The sequence below is a fragment of the Giraffa tippelskirchi genome, chromosome 1 (genome assembly GCF_054371585.1).
Source record: "Giraffa tippelskirchi isolate mGirTip1 chromosome 1, T2T-mGirTip1v1.2.pri, whole genome shotgun sequence".
In the NCBI taxonomy this organism is placed as follows: Eukaryota; Metazoa; Chordata; class Mammalia; order Artiodactyla; family Giraffidae; genus Giraffa; species Giraffa tippelskirchi.
The window spans coordinates 214,883,209-214,906,832 of NC_137275.1; the positions used below are offsets into that span (position 1 = coordinate 214,883,209).

At 40.3% G+C, this 23,624-nt stretch overlaps 1 protein-coding gene across 34 annotated transcripts in view; it reads right to left on the minus strand.

Annotated features, from left to right (window-relative positions):
• The window catches only part of LPAR1 (lysophosphatidic acid receptor 1), a 406,496-nt gene that overhangs the window by 29,593 nt on the left and 353,279 nt on the right, over positions 1-23,624 (minus strand). The window lies entirely within an intron of this gene.

The window sequence follows — 23,624 nt, forward strand, 5'->3', positions numbered from 1 at the left end:
ACCTTTTATATAACAGTTTAATTGTAATGATTAAAATCTTAAAATTGGACTTCTATGTAAATGAATGCCTGATCATATATCTTTAAAAGAAACTCAGAAAAAATGTAAAATAAAATAATAATCTAAGAGGATACACACATTTTAGTAACTGCACTAAATAAAACATTCTAGACTCTAAGAGAGAAATTCAATAGGTAGTGGTGTTAATGGAGAAGGCAATGGTACCCCACTCCAGTACTCTTGCCTGGAAAATCCCATGGATGGAGAAGCCTGGTAGGCTGTAGTCCATGGGGTCGCTAGAAGTCGGACACGACTGAGCTACTTCACTTACACTTTTCACTTTCATGCATTGGAGAAGGAAATGGCAACCCACTCCAGTACTCTTGCCTGGAGAATCCCAGGGACAGGGGAGCCTGGTGGGCTGCTGTCTATGGGGTCGCACAGAGTCGGACACGACTGAAGCGACTTAGCAGCAGTAGCAGCAGCAGCAGTGGTGTTAACTATATACCATAAAGAAATGCCTTTTCCTCTGTGGACTAGAAACTCCCTCACAAGTGCACCACTGCCCAGGAAGCCTTATGAAATTGAGACCCAGCTCTGCGGGGTGCTGGGAAGCCCATGGTGCAGGCAAGACCCTCGCTGAAGGCAAGGACAGGCACATCCAGCAACCCTTCAGCACAGTTGGTATGCTCCACGCACAGGAAAAGCTCAATGGAATTTTTAGTTTCCATTTCAGAAGGGACAAGGGAACTAGAGACTAGACACCGGAGTGGTAAAGATCTGTATGATCTGACCTCTGGTGTATCTTCCCCATATTCCTATTACCTTCTGCTTCTCAGTTGAGACTGGAATTCAACACTAAATTGAATTACAAAAGTTCCAGATGTTTGTATAAGGGTCACAAGACTCTTCAGAGTCCCGTGGACTGCAAGGAGATCAAACCAGTCAATTCTAAAGGAAATCAACTCTGAATATTCACTGGAAGAACCGATGCTGAAGCTCCAATACTTTGGCCACCTGATGCAAAGAGCTGACTGACTGGAAAAGTCACTGATGCTGGGAAAGATTGAGGGCAAAAGGAGAAGGGGGTGGCAGAGGATGAGATGGTTAGATAGCATCACTGACTCAATGGACAGGAGTTTGAGCAAACTCTGGGAGACAGCGGAAGACAGAAGAGCCTGATGTACCACAGTCCACGGGGAGGCAAAGAGTCAGACACGACTTAGGGACCTAACAACAACAACAATAAGGGTCAGCAAAAAGCAGAGAGGCCAGGGCAGATACTATCTCAGTCTAAAGTAAACCTCAGAGGCAGAAAACCCCAAGCAAGACAGGAAGTGGATGGACAGATACAAAGCCATCTGGGTCACTGAGGACTGGGGAAGGGAGAGAAGCAAGCACAAACACAATGCAGAAACAAAACAGCTAAATCACCGGTTTTCAATCCTTAACAGCAGAAAATGGAAAGAAAACACACTGTCTTTCCACGCACACCCAGTTTCGACCACCCACAAGGCCAGATCTCTGCTCTGACCCTCTGCCTCTGCAGAACTTCTGTATCACAGTGCCTGGAACTTGGGAGGGCGGACACTGCCAAGAATCTCCCTCCCTCAAAACCAATTCCCACCTCTTCACAGATGCAAATGTCTGATTCAAGACCCAGAGACAGCATATAAAACTGTGAAAAAGGAAAACCCTTGTCTTTTAATGACTGTTTATAAAGAAAGAGAATTAATAGAGGTTAAACTTTTTGCTGACTAAAGAGTTCTCATTTATTTTTACTCCTAAAAGCAAAGAGAGAAGAGGCAAGATCAAACGAGCTGCTCCAACAAAACCTGTTCTAAGACATTCGTCCTTCAGACAGCACTGAAATGCTGTTAATGGAGTTAGTGTTTGGATGTTCACGTTTTCATCAACCACAGAAACTGGCAATGTCTAAATCTGAACTCTTACAATATAACCCTATGTCTCCTCCTGAAGACAAAGTCTCAAACATCAGCTTTTTCATTACTCGGGAAATGTGCCCAGAAGAAAGGACTAGAGATTCCATTCCAAATGTCACCAGGACACTGCCCTTTTTTCTTCAACCTGCAGATGAAACTGGCCCCTTTTAGTTCACAAGGCTCTTGCTAATCTTGCCTCTCTTAGGATGCCCCAACTAGTGAAAAGGTTGATCTCAACTGGATTAGGCAACTGGTTAACCTTATGAAGGTCAGGTCCTTCCACAAGAAGGACCAACACAGGAACAAGAACTCCATGGCAAGAATGCTTTACATTTACTCGTCAACACAGTGTATTTAATTGGATCAGTTGTCTTATTTCCAATGAGGAACTAAAAAGTTGAATTCAACTGACTTGTCAAGCTACCATTCCAATTGAAATCTGTGTTCAAATCCAGATATACTATTTTATTCCCAGACACAGTAATGCACCTGGCATGCAACAGGTACTATCAATCTATTTGCCTACCTACCTACCTTTATGGAAATAAAGTGTTGAACTGATTCCAAGGCAATTTTCCACCAGACCATGCCACATGGAACTATAGATTTTTAGAGCAGTCATTACATTAGGTACAGATTTGCAAAAGTAGTATTTACCACTAATACAAGTCAGTCTTAGAGCTTAATCAGAAAGGTTCATCTTGCTGAGAGAAATGAAAATTAGCACCAACTTGTCATTTTACACACACACATATATACACAAACACATTTGATTCTAAGAATCTCTTAGTCAAAGTTTTACAAAAGCATTATGAAAGGTGTTTTATATATATTTTAAGTATATTCATTTTTAGCTTTAGATATTACAAACCCATGTAATAACCAGACTAGATCAGCAGATAAGAGTATGATACACCCAAAAAACAATGCCCATTTTGGATGAAACAAAGCAAGTGAAGGGAAATAAGTCTGAGGAACAGGTTGCAAAATGATTTTTGGAAGGATGAGATTATTAGGGTAAGAGATTCAACTTTCCCTCTTAGGCCGTGGGGATGACCCATTTGCATTACTGATTAGGAAGATCTAAGCACCTATTCTGCAGGACATACAGGAAGAGTGAGATGCTGAAAGTGGAGAGAATGGGTAAGAAGTTCAGTTGGGTACTTGTTACATTCTTCCACAGAAAGGCTATTATTGGGTTGCATTAATGGGACATGTCCAAGCTTGACAAGTATCACTGTCCTTTATCTCTGGCAGGAGATGAGAAACAAAAAGAAGTTTTCCACTGCTTTTTTCCCCCCTAGGTTCCTGCCCACAAAGGATGCCATCATCTCAAAAGGTACCTCTTCCCAGGGGAAAGCAAGCTTCACACCCAAGAATTTACAAACTCCCACTCGATTCTAAACATACTTCTCTTTCTCTTCTTATGTAGCTGCCTAACTTTTAAACTGCTTTATCTTTGAGTATGTAAATATCTTTAATAAATACGTTTCTACCAAACATCTAGAAGAATCCTGGTTCAGAGAATAACTCATGATCATCTTCCTTTTCAGATTTGAGGCTAAGATGGATATTCCCAGATAATTACATGGAATATGTCTGACACAGTATGGATACAAAAGTCTTCTCTCTTTGCACTTCTTTCCATTTCTTTCCTCATTAAATACTCAAACAGAAGCTTGCTTTATTTTGCTTGCTGAGATGCTTCTGGCTTTCACTTTTCCTTCAAATAGGTCATTTTACCTCTTTCCTTAGTTCTAACAACCACCTGGCTTGCATAGGAACTTGGCTGAAACAGATTTCACAAGTTAAAAATAAAAGTCTGAATTCAGAGATGGTAATGAGGATGTGTGTCATATGTTTAACACAGACATTGTCCTCAAAGATACTTTAGTCTGTTCTTAAACTCTGTGTAACTGTACTCTTAAACTACTATGTTCAGCATTTTATAGCTTTTCTTCACGTTTCATTAAAAAAAATTATTGCTATTTTGTGATCACAAGAATCCTATACAATGTAGAATCCTTGAAAATGAAATATAAAACAAAATGTATAATTCCATCTTTGAAATCAAACCTGTGAACAGCATATGTACATCTATGTACATGCATACATATACATACAACCACCACACATACCTTTGTACACATTTTTCTCCTTAGAATAAATTCCTAGAAGTACAAAGACATAAAAGGATACAAATCATCTCAAATCTTTAGATGTAGCTTTTAGCTTATTTTCTCTACTTCCTATCAGGGACAATGAAACAGTCACTGACTTTCCTAAGAAGAGAAATGGAACAAGTTTGCCTTCTTTTTAGGTCTTCCTATTTACCTTCCGAGTATCAGTCTATATAATCATTTAAAAAATTATCAAACATGGTAACAACGTGAATGACCAAAATAAAGCAAAAGCAAACAGATAAGTTGAGAATGAAATAACCCCATGATAAAATATTAGGCTGACTTTAAATATTAAAGGCAGCCGTATGAAGTGTGATATCAATTATATAACACAACTGTATCTACTCACGTGCATGTCTGCACACACACGACAGCTGTTGAAAGCGTCTGCCATGTGCCCTGTGCTGTCCTAAGCTCTGCATCTGCACCTTCTCATGTAGTTCTTTCAATAACCTCAGGAGACAGACACTCCTACTGTCTCTGTCTTACAAATGAGAAACTGAGGTTCAGAGAGCTCAAGAGGCTTTTGTGGGCCACATAACTGAGAACTCATCGATGGAGTTGGGATACAAGTCCAGGTCTGAATCCCTCCAGAAGCCTTTGTTCTGAGCCACAAGACTAGGAAAACACACTGCAATAGGAAAACACACTGGATGGAAATACATCCCAATGGTGGTAGTCAAATGCAGCGTGGCTTTTTATTCTTATTTAAATGTTTGTCCTTTATGAAACATTGCCACTGAATATGATTTACTTTGCTAGGCAGGCATAAATCAGTGAAGAGGAAATAAAGATCACATACAGCCCCTGTTGAGTCAGGGCCATCATTACTGATGATCCCAGGACATCATTATCATGAGGAGATCCTTTGCTTTACATGGTTCTCCTCCTCCTTTCCTTGCAATTGAGGTGGTACAGTCTTCTAAGGAGGCAGGTAGCTCTTCAAGCTCCACAGGTTTTCTCTAAAGAATGTTAATTACCACCCCCCACTTCCCCGCCCTGCCAAAAAATCCTCTACTAACTTCACAAATATTCTATACTTAACTCAAAATGTAAAAATAACAGTAGTCTGGATGTTATCAGGAAATATTATTTGGAAACTAGATCCTTGAAAAAAAGAACTATAATATAATATGCATGATGAACTCATTCTTCTAAATTAGGTAAAATAAAGATTCTTGAAGGCTATTGAGAGAAGATAAAGCAGAATTCTGAGTGCTGGGCATATTCATTTTTTATGCTGTAGCAACTCTATAGTTGGGAGAATCAAACAGCTTCTTTTCAAAACATAATCCAAGGTATGGAAAATAAAATTTTCTTCAAACTTTGAGGAACAGGACAGTAAGTTTTTAAGACTAAGGAACACTCTAATAAACCTCACTCTAGACTGAATCAACCAATACATTAGTAAATCAAGCCCAGAAATCCCTTCATTGCACTGCACTCTGGAAGCAGACTCCCAGCCTTCTTTAAGAAATATTATAAAAACGTTCTCATGGGATGTGGTACTGCATGTGCTGACTATGGTGAAGCGTCTAGTACCTCACACCATGACCTATGCACCCATCACAGACAAAGAAGACCCATAATAGAAATTCCTCTCTGGGCTCAGTATTCACAAGTGCTATTTCACATATCTTATAGTCACAAAATCATCAATCTAATTGTATTTGCATCTGCATTAATTGCTAGAAAGTATATCCTTATATGGCACTTTCTCACATTTATTTTTCCCTTTTTCTTCTTTTTCTCGCTTATTTTTAATTTAACTTTGTCCTCTGAACTGTACCCATCTTTTTAAGCTGACTTAAATCCTTTTTTTAATACAAGTTAAATATAAACAAACACAGGCAGATACTCTGCACACATGTGTAAGACTAGTTATGCCATACTACCATTTAGACATAAAAATCATGCAACATGAACGGTATTAGCATGTCTCCTACAAACCAAAAAGGAGCAAAAATGTTCACTTCTCTTCTGACAGTGAGGTCCAGTCTAAATTCTGTCCTGGGCCATTCAGCAGACACTCAGATGACAGCTGACCCCAACACAGTTGCTGGCTTGTCTGCAGAGTCACAACAATATCCTGATTACGTGTTTCCAAGCCACTATGCTCGGGAAGTAAGTGGTCAGGGACGTAACACTTCTGCTATCCTTGAGGTGAGTAGACAAAGGAAACTGTCAGGCTGGAGATGTGACATTTTAAAAACAAACGGTGCATGGAGGAAGTGCAAGTGAAGGGATGAGGCAAAAGATAGGAGAATCAGGAAAGAGTAACGTCTCAGCAGCCAAAACAAGAGAAAAATTCAAGACGGGTGGGTTCAATGATACATTCTTTAGGGAAGAACAAATACGTGAAGGAGGTATTTTTAAATGTAGATTTACATACACAATATTGCATCCTTAATCTTCCATCAAATAATATTAATTTCTTTTAAAATGGTGCTTTTCAAAAGTCAATTCTTCTTCCAACTGTGCTCATTTTAAAACACATGGCACATGTATGCTGGGCACACTCTACAATCTCCCTTCCCTGAGTCACAGGCTTGTACAGTCCCCCGCCTTGTGTGTGGGAAGAACCGGTAACTTGCTTCTAAGAAACAGAATACAGCAACAGTTATGCATCAACTTCCCTGATGGTTTGGTTATATGGCAAAGGTGAAAGGATTTTGTATTTGTAATTAAACTGACTTTAAGTGGAGCAAAACATAAATTATCCTGGGTCTGCTGGACCTAATCAAGCAAAGCTCTTTTAAAAACAATCTAGAAGTCAGACACTGGAAAACTGTGAAGACTCTGTTGCTTTTTTCTTTCCCAATTTATTATTTTTTTATTGAAGTATAGTTGATTTACAATGCTGTATTAGTTTCAGGTGTACAGCAAAGTGATTCAGTCACACACATACATATATATGTGTGTGTGCGCACTCAATCATGTCTGACTCTTTGCGACCCCATGGACCGTAGACAGCTAGGCTCCTCTGCCCATAGGATTTCCCAGGCAAGAATACTGGTGTGGACTTCCTTTTCCTTCTCCAGGGGATCTTCCCAACCTTGGGATGGAACCTGCGTCTCTTACATTTCCTGCATTGGCACGTGGATTCTTTACCGCTAGCACCACCTGGGAAGCAAGTTATAGGTTATAACTGCTTATAGGTTATTACAAAATATTGAGTATGGTTCCCTGGTTCCCTGTGCTATACAGTATACAGTAGGTCCTAGTTTACTCTGAAGAAGCAAGCTGCCATGATTTCCACAGCTGCAAGGAAATGAACTCTGCCAACCACCTGAGGGACCTTGGAAGCAGATCTTTTCCTGGTCTGGCTTCCACATGAGAAGGGAGCCCAGGCAACCTGATGACTTCAGCTTGGTGGGACCCTCAGCAGAAAAGCCACTATGGTGTGCTTAGAAGTCTGACCGAACCTGGGTGATAGTAAATAGATGTTTTACCACTAAGCACGCTAATCTGTTATACAGCACAGAAAACTAATACAACATCTATACATAGTCAATTTGCATGAGAATTGCCCATGATACTAACAGGAAAAAAATGGAATGGAAACTTCGGACTTTTTGTGAGTTTCTAGGTTTTTAGCATTTATATTCTTTCTTTGTAGCCTTAATGTTTATATTTTTAAACCTCTTTTTGAAGTACAACTGACATCAGACTCTTAAGCGTTCATATCCTACTTAGCCAAGCTCTCCCACATTAAATGTTCCAGATACTTCAAGCTTCTGCTACAAAGTCCATGATGCTAGGCTGGAGGACCACCGATGCTGTTACTATGGGGGTTCATTGTTTGCCTGCCCAAAGAGACTTGCCTCCGGTAGGCCAGGAAATGTTTAGCTTGCTAGCCTGTGATTTCCATAATCTTCTAATAAGCCAAGAGGGAATCAAGCTACATCTTTACATTGTTACAGTGACTCAGCAACACAGGATTCAATGCCTTCCACCTCAAAGCTACAAGACCACTGGTTCTCCCTTCACCTTCTATTTGGGTTTGAAAACTACGTAAGTACGGGGCCAGCAAACTCCCTACAGACCTGAAAGGGGAGCCAAGGTTTCATTTCCATTTTTACACTGAGATGAAAACACAGTCTAAGGCCAGGCTATTCAGCTAAGACTTGGTTCCATAATAGCATGTTCTCTCTGTTGTGTGTAAAATTATACAGTGATGATGTATTTCCATGCCACTGTGCCCAGAAAGTGGGTAGGCAGCAATGGCTGTAGCGTGGGTGAAAGGGTTAGGCATGTGAACACTTGGGTAAAGGGAGAATGGGGGAAGGGACAGTTTGTCTTTCTGAAGCACTTTTCTGTCAATTGGATATTAAACTTAAAAAATGCTTGCATTATATGGTTTGAGAGATGAATGCAATGTTTTCGACATGCAGTCTAAGACCACAACAAGGCACTAGCTCTCTAGGGATTTTTTTTTTTTTTAATTGGAGGTTAATTACTTTACAATATTGTAGTGGTTTCTGCCATACACTGACATGAATCAGCCATGGGTGTACATGTGTTCCCATTCTGAACCCACCTACCCATCCCATCCCTCTGGGTCATCCCACTGCACCAGCCCTGAGCACCCTGTCTCACGCATCGAACCTGGACTGGCGATCTATTTCACATATGATAATATACATGTTTCACTGCTATTCTCTCAGATCATCCCACCCTCACCTTCTCCCACAGAGTCCGAAAGACTGTTCTATACATCTGTGTCTCTTTTGCTGTCTCGCGTATAGGGGCATCATTACCATCTTTCTAAATTTCTCAGAATTGTTTCTAATGAAGCACTAGCCATATTTTTTTCCCCCAAACTTGTGATTCTTCTACACTAAAACTACTGTCACAAATGTACTAGGAACAGCAAAAACAGCAAATTTTCATTGCTTAGAAAAATCAGAGAGAATAACAGTCTTTCTTTTTCTTTGTTTTCCTTTCCTTCCTTCTTTCCTCTCTGGTTTTTAACATTTTAAATATTAAAGGAAACAATAAAGTACAGAGCACTGGCACTGAAATTACAAATCTGCAGTTTGGGTGTGGGTTCCAGCAAATGTTGGATTATCTTCAGCAAGTCACATAATCTCTTGAGCTTCAGTTTTATTATTCCTAAAACAGGCAAAATGTCAAATGCATAAAGTATAAACCTATTATGTCATGAAAATCTTTAGATTACTATTTAGAGTACTTTAATTATATAAATCAAATGTTGTGAGTATAAGATTATTTTTTCATTTTAATATTGACTTCCCTCTCATTCACTGGTAAAAAGATATCAAATTTTAAAAATGAATGATTTATTCCTAACAAAAGTCAGGATACTTGAAAGTAAATTTTATAGTTACTGTCAGAAAAAAAAATTGTAATAGTTAACATTTATTAAGTGCTTTAATAATACTTATTATGGTCAGGCATTGTGCTAAAAGGCACCGGATCTTAGTTTATTTCATTTTCTCATTTTTCATACAAAGTAAGTCCTATTATTAATCTCCATTTTACAGACGAGGAATCTAAAGTTTCAGGAAACTGAGCAGTAAGTGGTAACCTAGAATACAAAAGCAAGAGGTCTAATCCAGAGACCACAGTTAACCACTCATTCGCATCAGATTCAGATGCATTTTCTGGATTGACATGCCTAGAACAGGGACAACGAGATGTGGCCTGGCCAGGTCTTTGTTGCTATAAGAACTGGGAGGTCTGGACAGGAGAGCGTGCCCATCCACACCACAGGGAGATGGCCGCAGAGGGACACCCAAAGACTCGACCCAGCACGGGCACTCCACTTGTACGGCCTGTGGAGGAAATGAAGCTCCCTGAAACTGTGAAATGAAGAAGTCCCGTAAGATCTCAAGCACAGTGACTGGGCCACAGCCAGAACAAAACCACGCGAGGACCGCCCAGGCTACCTCTAGGACTGCAAAGGTTCGCCAGTAGCTCCAGAGACTGCTGCTGCTTGATGGAGACTAGGTGGAGAGAGGCTCTGGGCAAACAGGAAGGAAACTGGACAGCTAGAACCAAGACCCAAACAGAAACAGGAACCAGGGAACAAGAGTGAGTGAGAAGCCAAAACAAACCAAAACTGACGTAAATCCAGAAAGTAAGAATACAGCAGGGCTCTGGGCTTCCCTAGTAGCTCAGACAGGAAACTATCTCTCTGCAATGCAGGAGACCTGGGTTCAGTCCCTGGGTTGGGAAGATCCCCTGGAGAAGGAAATGGCAACCCACTTTGGTATTCTGGCCTGGAGAATTCCATGGAGCAAGGAGCCTGGCAGGCTATAGTCCATGGGGTCACAAAGAGTTAGACACGACTGAGCAACTAACACACTGGTTCCCAAACTGTGCCCAGAGGCACCTTAGGGTTCCAGTTGATGTAGAAGAACACAGCCAGGTAGACAGACAGGCAGATAGATAGATATAGAAATATGTCAAATGTCACTGTTTCCCTCCCCTTTATAGATAGATAGATAGATAGAGTCAGAAACCATGTGAACTACTAGCTTGTAGTAGTTCACAGTTTCAGCATTAGATGGCATTGCATTCCTTTATGTGACATCATGTCTCTGCAGTTTGTGTGTTGTGTTAAAAATCAAGTATTGGCCCAAACTCAGTGTGGAACAAGAAATGAGGATGGCAGCGGCCAACCAGTCAACTTCAGATAAGCTGCACGGTGCCCAGCAAAGCAATCACATCTCTCGGTCACTGCTGTTAAGAATTAACGAAAAATTATTTTCTTCCTTTCAGAGTATGTGTTTTTGCTTTGGTTTATGAAATGGTTACTAATTTATCAGGACCTACCTACTTATTAAGTTGATTAAACCGCTTAATAAATGTACTTCTTTTGGCCTAAAAGCACTACGAAAAAATAACTGGGACAAGAAGGGCACTGAGGGATTGTGGGAGCATCTGCAATAGGGATTAGAGTTGTGCAGGGAAGACAGAAGCGTGGGGGAGCTCAGAAGAAAGTTGTGTGTCTGTCTGCAGAGTCACTCAGGATCCCTTGACAAGGAAAACCTGTCCCCCTGAATCCCAAAAGCATGACGGGTCTTGATCCTTCTGGGCTGCCCCTTCTTCTCCTATCAGAATGAAGATTTACAACGTGAGCATTAATTCAGGGACTTTAGGTTTCAGCACAGCAATATTCAATGAAAACACCATGTTATGTATTTCATAATAGTATCTACCAAGTCCTTACACGCCTGGCGTCTTATATAATAATCTTACCTAATTTTTTTGAGGTTTTACTGTTTCTGCCCTGCCTCTCGTCATACAGACAAGGAAATGGAAACTTGGAGCAGCTGAGTAGGTTGCTTCAGTGAACTCTGCTGGTCCATAGGAGGGTCAGGATTAGAGCCCAGGCAGTGCACTTCAGAGAGAACACTTGTTATCCCCTGTGCTATATACTGTTCAGCTGTCAGGCCTTTAGGTTTCTAAAGAAATCAATACATGTTAGACTTTTACACAGAATGAAGTACTTCAAAGTAGTACACATATTTAAATGGAGCTAAAGGCATTTCTATTTTTGTTTATTCTTAGTTTCTAAATCCCAGAAAAGCTTCTATCTCTTTTAGAGATTTGTTAATATCCAACCTCACAAATAGAAACACTGTCAATGGTAAAAACATGACACCATTGAGAGAAAAAGTCACTCAATAATGGCATGAATGTAACAAAATAGTCTTATCCCCTTGTGTTAAAGAGTATAAATTGGTACAAACTTTCTAGAGAACATTCAACAGCAAAGTCTCAGTGAAGAAAGCAGAGATTCATATTAGATAATATTTATCTCAATGTTATTTAAAATAGCAAAAAAAGAGAAGAAAACCTAAATACCCAATGATTATATCATTTGGATGTACTGAAATTTGTGAAGAAACTCATTCTTTCAAAGATTACTTGTTGGCATGGTAACATGCACTCTACTTTTAAAAATCATACAACAAAATTGCATGTACCAGATGATTTCAAGTGTACAGTATTCATCAGAACAAAGGACTGGAAACAGCACATTCATTTTAATATTTTGGTTCTCTCAATAGTTTAGAATTCTAAATGTTCTTAATTTTTATTACTTAACTTTAAGTTCTTAATTTTGCCTTTTTTCCCCCTTAATAAGTGTATTACTATGGTAAACAAGATTATTATTAAAACAGGATTCAGTACTTAAGAGGGTGAAAAGTGAAAGTGTTAGTCGCCTCCGACTCTTCGCAACCCCATGCACTGTAGCCTGCCAGGCTCCTCTGTCAACGGAATTCTCCAGGCATGAATACTGGAGTGCGTAGCCATTCCCTTTCTCAGCAGATCTCCTTGACCCAAGGATTGAAACCCAGATCTCCTGCACTGCAGGCTGGTTCTTTACCGTCTGTGCCACCAGGGAAGCCCATTTAAGAGGGTTGCTGCTGCTAAGTCGCTTCAGTCGTGTCCAACTCTGTGTGACCCCATAGACGGCAGCCCACCAGGCTCTGCTGTCCCTGGGATTCTCCAGGTAAGAATACTGGAGTGGGTATTTCCTTCTCCAGTGCGTGAAAGGGAAAAGTGGAAGTGAAGTCGCTCAGTCATGTCTGACTCTCAGCGACTCCATGGACTTGTAGCCTACCAGGCTCCTCTGTCCATGGGAGTTTCCAGGCAAGAGTACTGGAGTGGGGTGCCATTGCCTTGAACCGACTTAAGAGGGTAAATGCAGTCTAACAGATTACCTCACTCCTCGAACATCACCCACGATTCAACACTCAACTCAAAAAAATCATTTACATTGTTTTCCTGATTATATTATTGATGGGATTCTCTCTCTCCTCTACATTGCCAAAAAGCTTTATTCAGACTTTTTTGGGTATTTTTGTCATCTCTTGCCTTTTATAATAATCATCTACGTACATGTGGCATCCTTCCTATCAGATTGCATGCTTTAGGATGGCTGGGCCATATTTGCTTTGTAACTGTATCTGTCTTAAGCCTTATTCCCCTTTTGCCTTGTAATTTAGTCATACTTGTAAATGAGTAAGGATTATACATTTTGGTATTTGTTATCCCGACACATAAGAGGCAATGGATGTCACTTGAACTGAATTGGTTTGCACATAGATATAGTGTTCTTTATGGAACCAAAGGGAAAAGAACTAGATATAGTGGGTGGCACCCTAAAATATAACTCTTTACCAGATTTTGCCTCAATTTATATAACAGTCCATCTATATGTCCTCTTGGGAGATAAGAATGTTCCCTGCTCAAAGACCACATATCATTACTACTGTACAGACAAGCCATCCCTGGCTTTGGAAGAGGCTGTGATGCCATAATTTATAGTCTCACCCCACACCAGGACTCTACATTCATTGGTTAAATGAGCAATTAAGAGATGAATGGACGGATGAATAAACAAGCCACAGTAATGGGCTGAGTTCCCATACAGGATACTCAGTTTCATTTCTATGGGCAGACAGTGGGAAAATGCCACTAGTGATTATTTATGTCAATAAAAGAGGGCAAATGGCTCCAAGGAATGACCACTCCAGGAAAACAATTTCAAAAGACCAACTGCTACTGGTCAAAGGTGGCACTTTGATGAAAGCAGAACAACAGGTAAGGCATGAGAACTGTATGTTCACTGTAACATGTGCCAGCAAGCATTTTCTAAGCACTTTGACATCTACTTAACTCACAGCAATGTCCCCAATTCAGGGGAGAGAGTGATAAGTAATGCTCTCCCCAATCATCAATGGGAAACAGAGCTCAGAAACGTCAAGAGGAAAGTCTATTAAGTGTAAAAATATCAATTGTCTTTAATAGTAAGCTCTTCAAGAGCCAAGAATTTTATCTTACTAGTACTGTGTTTTCTTCCTACCTCCACCTTCCTTTATCTTTTCTCTTCATCCTCTTATAAAGCAGGTGTACAGACACTTGTGTGTGAGGGTGATCACAGGTCCTCACTATTTAAATGATACCAATCATGTGTTCATTTTGGTAGGAAATGTGAAAAATAGACTTCAGAAATGAGCATAGGACAGATTCAATGGCAGGGGCTTCCCTGGTAGCTCAGATGGTAAAGAATCTGCCTGCAATGTGGGAGCTCCAGGTTTGATCCCTGGGTTGGGAAGATCCCCTGGAGAAGGCAATGGCAACCCACACCAGTCTTCTTGCCTGGAGAATTCCATGGACAGAGCAGCCTTGCAGGCTACAGTATATGGGGTCACAAAGAGTCAGACATGACTGAGGGACTTTCACTTCACTCACTCATAACTGAACTATGGATACCTGGAAACCAACACAAAGATTATGCTTCAGGTCCAAGAACCAGCTTATTACATAAGCAACCCAGGTGATTCAGATGCAGGTGGTCCTTGGACCACACCTGGAGAAACACAGATGTAGCAGAGCCCTTCGTGGTACAGATGAAGAAACTCATACAGGTTAAGTGGGTTGCCCAAAGTCACACCAATCAGTGAGTGGCAAATCTAGAATAAGAATATATTTAATGCCTTTCCAACCACACTCCATCACATTTCATGCTTAGCAGCCCAAACTTTTCTTTTCCTTCATCAGTGCTCTAAAAGCAGCAGCTGCAAAAACATTCATAGCTTACATTTATGTGACACTTCCATAGGCACTATCATATATGATTATCAGAACAATACTATCCATATCTGGGGTAAGAGGGAACAGAAATTCAAAGTTTAAGATGCTTGCTTAAATTTTTATATAATGTAGATTTGAAGCAAAGTAGTAGGTCAAGAAGCAACAGTTAGAACTGGACATGGAACAACAGACTGGTTCCAAATCGGGAAAGCAGTATGTCAAGGCTGTATATTGTCACCCTGCTTATTTAACTTGTATGCAGAGGACATCATGAGAAATTCTGGACTGGATGAAGCACAAGCTGGAATCAAGATTGCTGGGAGAAATATCAATAGCTTCAGATATGCAGATGACACCACACTTATGGGAGAAAGCAAAGAAGAACTAAAGAGCCTCTTGATGATAGTGAAAGAGTGAAAAAGTTGACTTAAAACTCAACATTCAGAAAACTAAGATCATGGCATCTGGTCCCATCACTTCTTGGCAAATAGATGGGGAAACCATGGAAACAGTGACAGGCTTTATTTTGGGGGGCTCCAAAATCACTGCAGATGGTGACTGCAGCCATGAAATTAAAAGATACTTGCTCCTTGGAAGAAAATTTATGACCAACCTAGACAGCATATCAAAAAGCAGAGACATTGCTTTGCCAACAAAGGCCCATCTAGTCTAAGCTATGGCTTTTCCAGTAGTCATGTATGGATGTGACAGTTGGACTATAAAGAAAGCTGAGCGCTGAAGAATTGATGCTTTTGAACTGTGGTGTTGGAGAAGACTCTTGAGAGTCCGTTGGCCTGCAAGGAAATCCAACCAGTCCATCCTAAAGGAAATCAGTCCTGAATATTCATTGGAAGGACTGATGCTGAAGCTGAAACTCCAATACTTGGGCCACCTGATGCGAAGAGCTGACTCATTGGAAAAGACCCTAATGATGGGAAAGACTGAAGGTGGATGAGAAGGGGACGACAGAGGATGATGAGATGGTTGGACGGCATCACCGACTCAATGGACACGAGTTTGAGTAAACTCCAGGAGTTGGTAATGGACAAGGAGGCCTGGCATGCTGTAGTCCATGGGGTCGCAAAGAGTCAGATATGACTGAGCGACTGAACTGAACTGAACCTGAGTTGGACTTAATGAGTCAATGACTAGTAAGCACTCAAATGTTAACCATTATTATTATCCCCATTTTTTTAGAAACTGTCAAAACTATAAATATTGACCTTTGAAAAATTTTAATTGGTATAAAAATTAATTAAAAATAAAATGAACAGCCAAACTACACAAAATCTATTACATTTCAAAACCAAAAAATAGCAATTTTTTAAAAATAAAACTTAGCTGTAAAATAATGCCAAAGAAAAGTAAATGTGAGAGGAAGAATGAAAACTCACAATGGTAGGAAGTTTGTTATAATCTGGTTTGTTCCCCCAAAACCAATGGATAAGTTTCCATCTACAATCTATACAAAAACATTTCTCATGAAAACTTCAGTTAAACTAAATCTGGAAAAAAGTAACAAACTAGAAATGTTTTACTGTGCTATATGTTAAATTGTTGAAGGGATTAAAGCAGACTAATATATGCTCCAGAAAATACTTTTTCAATCAAAATTGAATGTCACTCTAATTCTAATTTAAATATCTATAGTCACAAAGATAGGATGAAAATGTCAAGACTGGGTCAAAACAATGGGTAAAGCTACCTGGAAATAAAGCTACACACAGCATTATTAATCTTGTAAGTAAACAGTTGCAAAAGGACAGTACGTTGACCATACATCACATTGTAATGTAACAGCAATAAATCATTTACTATTCGATACATTACAGACAAATCAAGATGTATAAATGAATGCATTTTCAAATTCTATTTCAATTTTATTCTGTTCCTGCTTCTCATGTCTTTCAAATGTATGTAACGCTTTAGTGATAGATTTCTGGCCTTAAAAGCTGTAGAATCAATTCATATTAAACTAAAATATTGAGAAATTTCATTATGAAATTATATCAACCTTACTATCTTAGCACAGCAATGTAAGTATCTATACTACAGTCAGACTTAGTATTCTAATTTGATGCATATGGCATTCAGTACTTGTAGATACATTAGAGTACCTTAGAGTTAGCAAGGTGCTTAGAAATAGTGTTTTTTAATGAAAACATCTTCATTTTTCCCAAGACATAAGAGTTTGCCAAATTAAATAAAGCTAGTGCTCTAATATCGACAACTCTTGTTTATTTGATCGTTATATATGGCCTTTGCAGGTTGTCGAAACACAGGCTTCCCCTGTTTTCGTTCAGAAACTCAGATTCCAGTGCTTTGATTTATGGCTAGGCTTCTCCTCTGGGTCTGGAGCATTCCCAGGCATCACGTGCTCAGCAAGGCTGGCAAAGCAAATCGCTTCAGCAAAACACGGGTGAATCACTCGCCGGCCGCAGCAAACGCAAACGCTTGTCAGCTTTCCACCTCATCAGCTTCCTGTAAGGTCCTATAAGGCTGGACTCCTGAGCGACTATCTTCTCTCTCCCCGCCTCCCCCGAGAAAGGAAAATAACTCAAGCAAACGAATCCCTGCCTGCCACATGAAGAGACGCTTTCTGAAGTGGAGAAATACCCATTTAGAATGAACTCATGGAAAACCCTACTTAAAATGCAGTGTTCTTTGAGTCAACAAAAAGTCTACTTGGGCAGGATGAATAGGTAAAGCCATGAATTTCCAGCCTCCCGATGCCAGACTAAATCCCACTTCTCCAAAAAGACCCTGTTATTGCTCTGTCACCCTCTTAGAACTTTGTATTTGCTTTGGATCATTATAATAACTCCTCTATGGGCGGAGAAGACCAGCCAGGGTTTAAGTAAAGCCATGACCACACTTAGTCTAGACAGTATCATCTTCACTAAAATACACGAATAAAAAGTAGCTTCTTGGAGTGTAAGGCTCTAGCTTAGGGCTTAAAGAAAAAAAATATCAAAGGTACAGACACAAGAAAAACAAGATTACTTCTATGGAAAAACACATTGTTAAAATATTTTTTTCAAAGAACACGACAAAGCATATGTAAAAGGAGAGACGAGTTTCGTTTTGAACTGGAAGTATACATTACCTTTTCGTATACATAATTTCAGAGAAACAAGTATAAGATTCTATAAACCAGATACGTCCCTTTATCTCCAGACAACTCAAAATAAAAATCAGAAATATTAAATATGTGAAATCCCTGTGTACTTAAACTGACCTCCAGGGTACAGGTAAACCTGTAGTACAAAGCAAAAAAAAAAAAAAATCCCTATGTATAGAGGGTTGATTGCCATCTAAAACACTTTATTTCCCATTGAATGCTGTGTGTATTGGGATTGCCAGATAAAATACAAAATGCCAACTGAATTTCAGACAAACAGTGAATACTTTTGTTAGTATAAGTATGCCCGTGCAATTATTTTTATTTGCTAAATTTGGCAGTTTTCATCCCTACACTTATCATAAGTGTAGGTGTCCACATCTCCGGGCAATGACCTTTCAAGTCCTAAAACATATATGTCACTACAGAGCCCTTCTTGCTGCTGCTGCTGCTGCTGCGAAGTCGCTTCAGTCGTGTCCGACTCTGTGCGACCCTACAGATGGCAGCCCACCAGGCTCCGCCGTCCCTAGGATTCTCCAGGCAAGAATACTGGAGTGGGTTGCCCTTTCCTTCTCCAGTGCATGAAAGGGAAAAGTGGAAGTGAAGTCGCTCAGTCGTGTCCGACTCTTAGCGACCCCATGGATTGTAGCCTACCAGGCTCCTGCGTCCATGGGATTTTCCAGGAAAGAGTACTGGAGTGGGTTGCCATTGCCTTCTCTGAGCCCTTCTTACTTTATACAAATTGTTAATTTGCACACACAGAGATAGCCCTTTCCTTATAGGTTAGAAATCATTCAAACTCATTTACTTCATAATCAGTTTAATGTGAATCTGATTAACTACAGTCAACTCAAAAAATGAATTATATAGTGCAAAATGCAGGGAATAAAAATATAAGCACAATGTTGTCTTAAAATCAAACAAGCTTCTCCTTCCACAAAAACTGAACAGGGGTTATTTCCATATCTAAGCAATGTATTAATTGCAATATAGGGAAGTAACAACACTTAATTCAAATCAGAGTGCACACACTACCTAATAGAAGTAATTCCTTTGCTGGGTTCACATGGAGAACATGAATAACATCACCAAAGATGTTACTCCTCTAACCCCTTCATTATAAAGTTTCCTGATCTTGCCTAATGAGACAACAGCACTCCCACAGCACTTGTCATATTTTATCTACCAAATTATATTGCCTTTATTTATTTAAATTATCTATTATGAGCTCCTAAAATGAGAGTCCCCTGAGAACAGAATCCATATTTTCATTGACCTCTGCATCCCTATTACTTAACAAAGGCCCAAGTAGACATTCCATGTATGTTTATTGACAAAATAAACTATTATTTACAAGCTCATACTAGAACTTAACCTAAAGAAATGTCATGGACAGGCAGGATGTGGAACTGCCTAATTATCACTATCTTTTAACAAATATTCTTTTCAATGAGACTCAGTATTAAATGCCATTAAATTTCAAGCAACGGGCTTCCCTGGTGGTTCAGATGGTAAAGAATCTGCCTTCAGTGCAGGAGACCCAGGCTCGATCCCTGGGTGGGGAAGATCCTCTGGAGAAGTGAATGGCAACCCAGACCGTATTCTTGCCTGGAGAATCCCATGGACAGAGGATCCTGGCAGATGCCCATGGGGTCACAAAGAGTAGGACACGACTGAGTGACTAATACTTTCACTTTCAAGCAACACAGGTATATTTCTATTGCTACTAGGGAACCTATAAAACTCCACCCAGAATAAAAGATATAGTTCATTTATTCATTCAATAAATATTTAGACTTTTCCAAGTGCTAGGCCCTGTTTCAGAGATGGGAAATAAGATAAAGCCTTGTGATCACTGAATTCCCGTAACAATATTCCAGAAACGGATGAAGTAGCAGTGAGAGATTAAAAGGGGAAATAAATCTTTTCCTCACTAGGTGGACAGTCACGGGACCCAGACTACAGGAATTGGAAGTGGTCACACGTTAAGTTGAGGAACAGCAATAAGGACTCATGATCCTATCCACTTGCCATTTCTTTCATTTATGTCAGACACGGTCTTTCATTGTGGATCAGAAGAAAACAGAACAGGGCCCTAAATGATGGATGGTGGCCAGCTGTGCCCTAATCATGACAGGTCCACCGGAAGGAGATGATGACCCTTCTTAAGAGACGTTGACAAAATGGCCTGTTCTATTTAAAAACTCTTTTTAATAGTCAACACTATTTAACCTGGAGATATCCAGAGGGTTACCAGGGCAAAACCATCATTTCTTCTGGGGCTAGCAGGACTTTACATACATAGGGCCTGAGGCTCAACAAATAAGCTGCAGTCAACTCTGAAGTACAGATATATCTTTGGAAAAGCAAAGACCACTTAGAATAAAATTTACAGTCTGTTATTAGAGCTAACAGCTGCTAAACCACAACAATATTCTTGTACCATGTCATAGAAATGAAGCACCATCACAGCCACCAAACCCACTATTGTGTGTATGCTGGTGTGTAGATGAGAGGGGTACATCAGAGAGGAGAGGGAAATGGCAGGGCGGGGGTAGGGGGTGGGGGGAGAAAATACACATGCAGACAAGACCTCATGGTAATGACAACAGTGTTGTACATTAGCCAGATTCTGTGCCGAGTGTGCCTTACAGAAACTATCTCATTCTAGTGCTCATGGTCGCTTGATTATAGAAAGTTCCTACTACCCCTATGTTAATTAATTCTGAAACTGAGGCTCAGAGAAGTTCAGTCATTTTCTCAAGGCCATGAAACTAAAAAGTGAGGAGTGGGGATTCAAATTCTAAACTCTGGCCTATTTTATTCCAAAACAAACCTCTCAAGCCCTAAGCAACAGTGATTCCCAGGGGCCACCACAATTCCTTCAGGACACCTTTGCATCTTCTATGACCTTTAAGGATAAGGACAAATGACTGGGTAACCTTCCTTCTGGACTGACAGGCGTCTCAGCCAGATGAGGCCTGAATCACTCTCATCAAACCTAAAATAAGAAAGAGCTTCGTGTTCTGCCTGCTGTGTCCACACCTCAGAAGGAACTCGGTTAGGGTCATGTGGTATTTTTGTTTTCTGTTTCTGTTTTAAAAGTCTCTTATGAGTAAAAATATTTGAATGGATTTGGGCAACAAAAGGGTACAAAGAGCTGGTATTTGAAAGTTGTTTTCTTGTTTGACTGGGCCCAGGATTTGGGGTCTGGGCAGCGCTGTGGGGCTTCCGCGGGACTCTCTCCTGACCACACCCATGCTGCCAACCAGCCCGTGGCTGACCCAACAACGGAGGCTCTCATGAATGGCCTCCCAGGCCCTTCCTCAAAGGGGCCTTAACAGGGACGCCGCAGGGACCTGGGGAGACTCAGGGTAGCTCCGGTTCCTCTTCAGAGCAACAGGATGTGCAGTTCGTCACCTGTGGCCAGGGAATAAGAGGCTCCTGTGTCCAGTCCCTTCCCTGACAGGACCAACTGGGAAACCTTCCCTTCTTGCTGCACAGTTCTCTACTGCACAGTCATGTTTTAAAAAAGCATTTCTTTGAGAGTCTCCCCTATAGATGTACCGTCCCCTTTAATAGGGGAGAGTACACCTAAAGCTAATTACTCTAAAGCTGATATGAAGAAAAGTCATAATTCCCTGCTTTTACATCAATTCTATTTCTGTGTTTTCCAATAGAAAATTCTACATGGCCGATCCACAGTAGTTATGTCCTTATTGTTTGCATGTTTATTTCTAAGTAGAACTCTAAATAACTTTGGAAATCAAATCAGCCAACTCCATCCTACAGATGAAGGTACAGAGAAATCACTGCAAAAAGTGACCTGCCCAGAATCACCCAGACAGTTAATGACAAGAGTCAGGATTAGATTCCAGAGGCATCCTGCCTCAGTGAATGTAAGTGGGGAAACACACACACACACAGTAAAATATACACAATAAAAGCCAAGATAAATGAGAAACTAATACAACGCTCTCCTTAACAAAGCAAGCAGGAGGATAATATGTGTAAAAACTACATAATGTGAAAGTAATTCAGTTTCCAATGACTCTTGTTAGCACTTCATTTCAGAGATTACCAGTTGTTTATCAAGAGGACTCTTTCTGTGGGTTCCAGGTACCTTTATAGCCACACTGTTTACACCTAACCCTGGGTAGCCACATAAGTACATGCTGATGTTCACAAGCAAGAAAATGATGGAAAGTGTGGGTGGAACTGAACAGGCTGGAGGCCTAGGCAGGGAGAAGAGCACCTAACTAGGAGCGAACCCAGTTCTTGGTTTGAGCCACCAGCTAACACAGACTTAAATTTCTCAATTAACTTGGGAGCTTCAGTCTCTTTAGGTGTAAGATTAGGAAATTGGATAGTGTGATTTTTAAAAGACATAGTGTGATTTTTGTTTTCAGCTCTATTAATTCTAAATCTGGACAGTCCTTGCTATATTAAAAAAAAAAAAAAAGGAGAAGTTGTTCTTTACTATCCTTACACGGTGGAACAAGTCCAATGTCAAGCTCTACATTTAAAAAGCCAAAAGAAAATCTAAAAGGAATATAAACAAACAGAAAGCTGGTCTGGAAAGAGGGCCACCATCGTCTGGGTTGACCAGACTAGTCTCGGTTTCTGCCTGTTGTCTCAGTGTCCCAGTCAGTGCCTCTTCTCACTACCAAAAGGGTCACAGTTTGGACGATAAATTATATGGTTATCCCTACAAGGAACTGGTGTTATCTCAGGGACTCCTTCAGCGCCTCTGATCACCTAAAGGCAGAAACTCAAACTCCTTCGTACGTTATGCTGACTCTGAGTCAAAAATCTATCCAGCATACCCACCACATGGTAGTCACACCCCACTACTTCCAGTTCCCCAGAGGTGAGTTTTTGCTGAGCTTCTCCTCAACCCCCACCTTATAGGAAGACAAACTCCTCCACGTATATCAAGATTCAACTCAATACTGCCTCCTCTGGAAGCCCTACTTTCTCTCCACTCTGCCCAAACATCAACTAGCATGTGGATCCCACTGCTTCTGCAACTCTTTCTTAGTCTCCTCTAATACACTGTAAGCTCAGTAAAGAATGGATTGTAAAAGCAAAAATAAACAAATAGGATTACATCAAACTAAAAAGGAGGATTACATCAAACTAAAAAGCTTCAACAAAACAAAGACAACCTACTGAATGGTAGAAAGAAAAAAAAAGAAAGCGAAGTCGCTCAGTCGTGTCCAACTCTTTGAGACCCCGTGGACTGTAGCCCGCCAGGCTCCTCCATCCATGGGATTCTCCAGGCAAGAATACTGGAGTGGGTTGCCATTTCCTTCTCCAGGGATCAAACCTGGGTCTCCTGCATTGCAGGTAGACACTTAACCCTCTGAGCCACCAGGGATGAAAACATTTTACTGAATGGGAGAAGATACTTGCAAATGATAAATCTGATAAGGAGTGAATATCCAAAATATATAAAAAATACTCACACAACTCAACAACAACAAAGTCTGATTTAAAAATGGGAAGAGGGGCTGAACAGACATTTTTCCAGAAGACATAGATAGTCAACAGACACATGAAAAGATGTTCAGATCACTAATTATTAGAGAAATGCAAATCAAAACCACAATAAGATATTACCTCTTGCCTGTTAGAGTAACTATTATCAAAAAGGAAAGAAATAACAAGTATTGGAGAAGATGTGGAGAAAAGGGAACTCTCCTACACTGTTGGTGGGAATGGAAATTGATACAGTCACTATGAAAAACAGTGTGGAGATTCCTCAAAAAATTAAAAGTAGAACCACCATATAATGCAGTT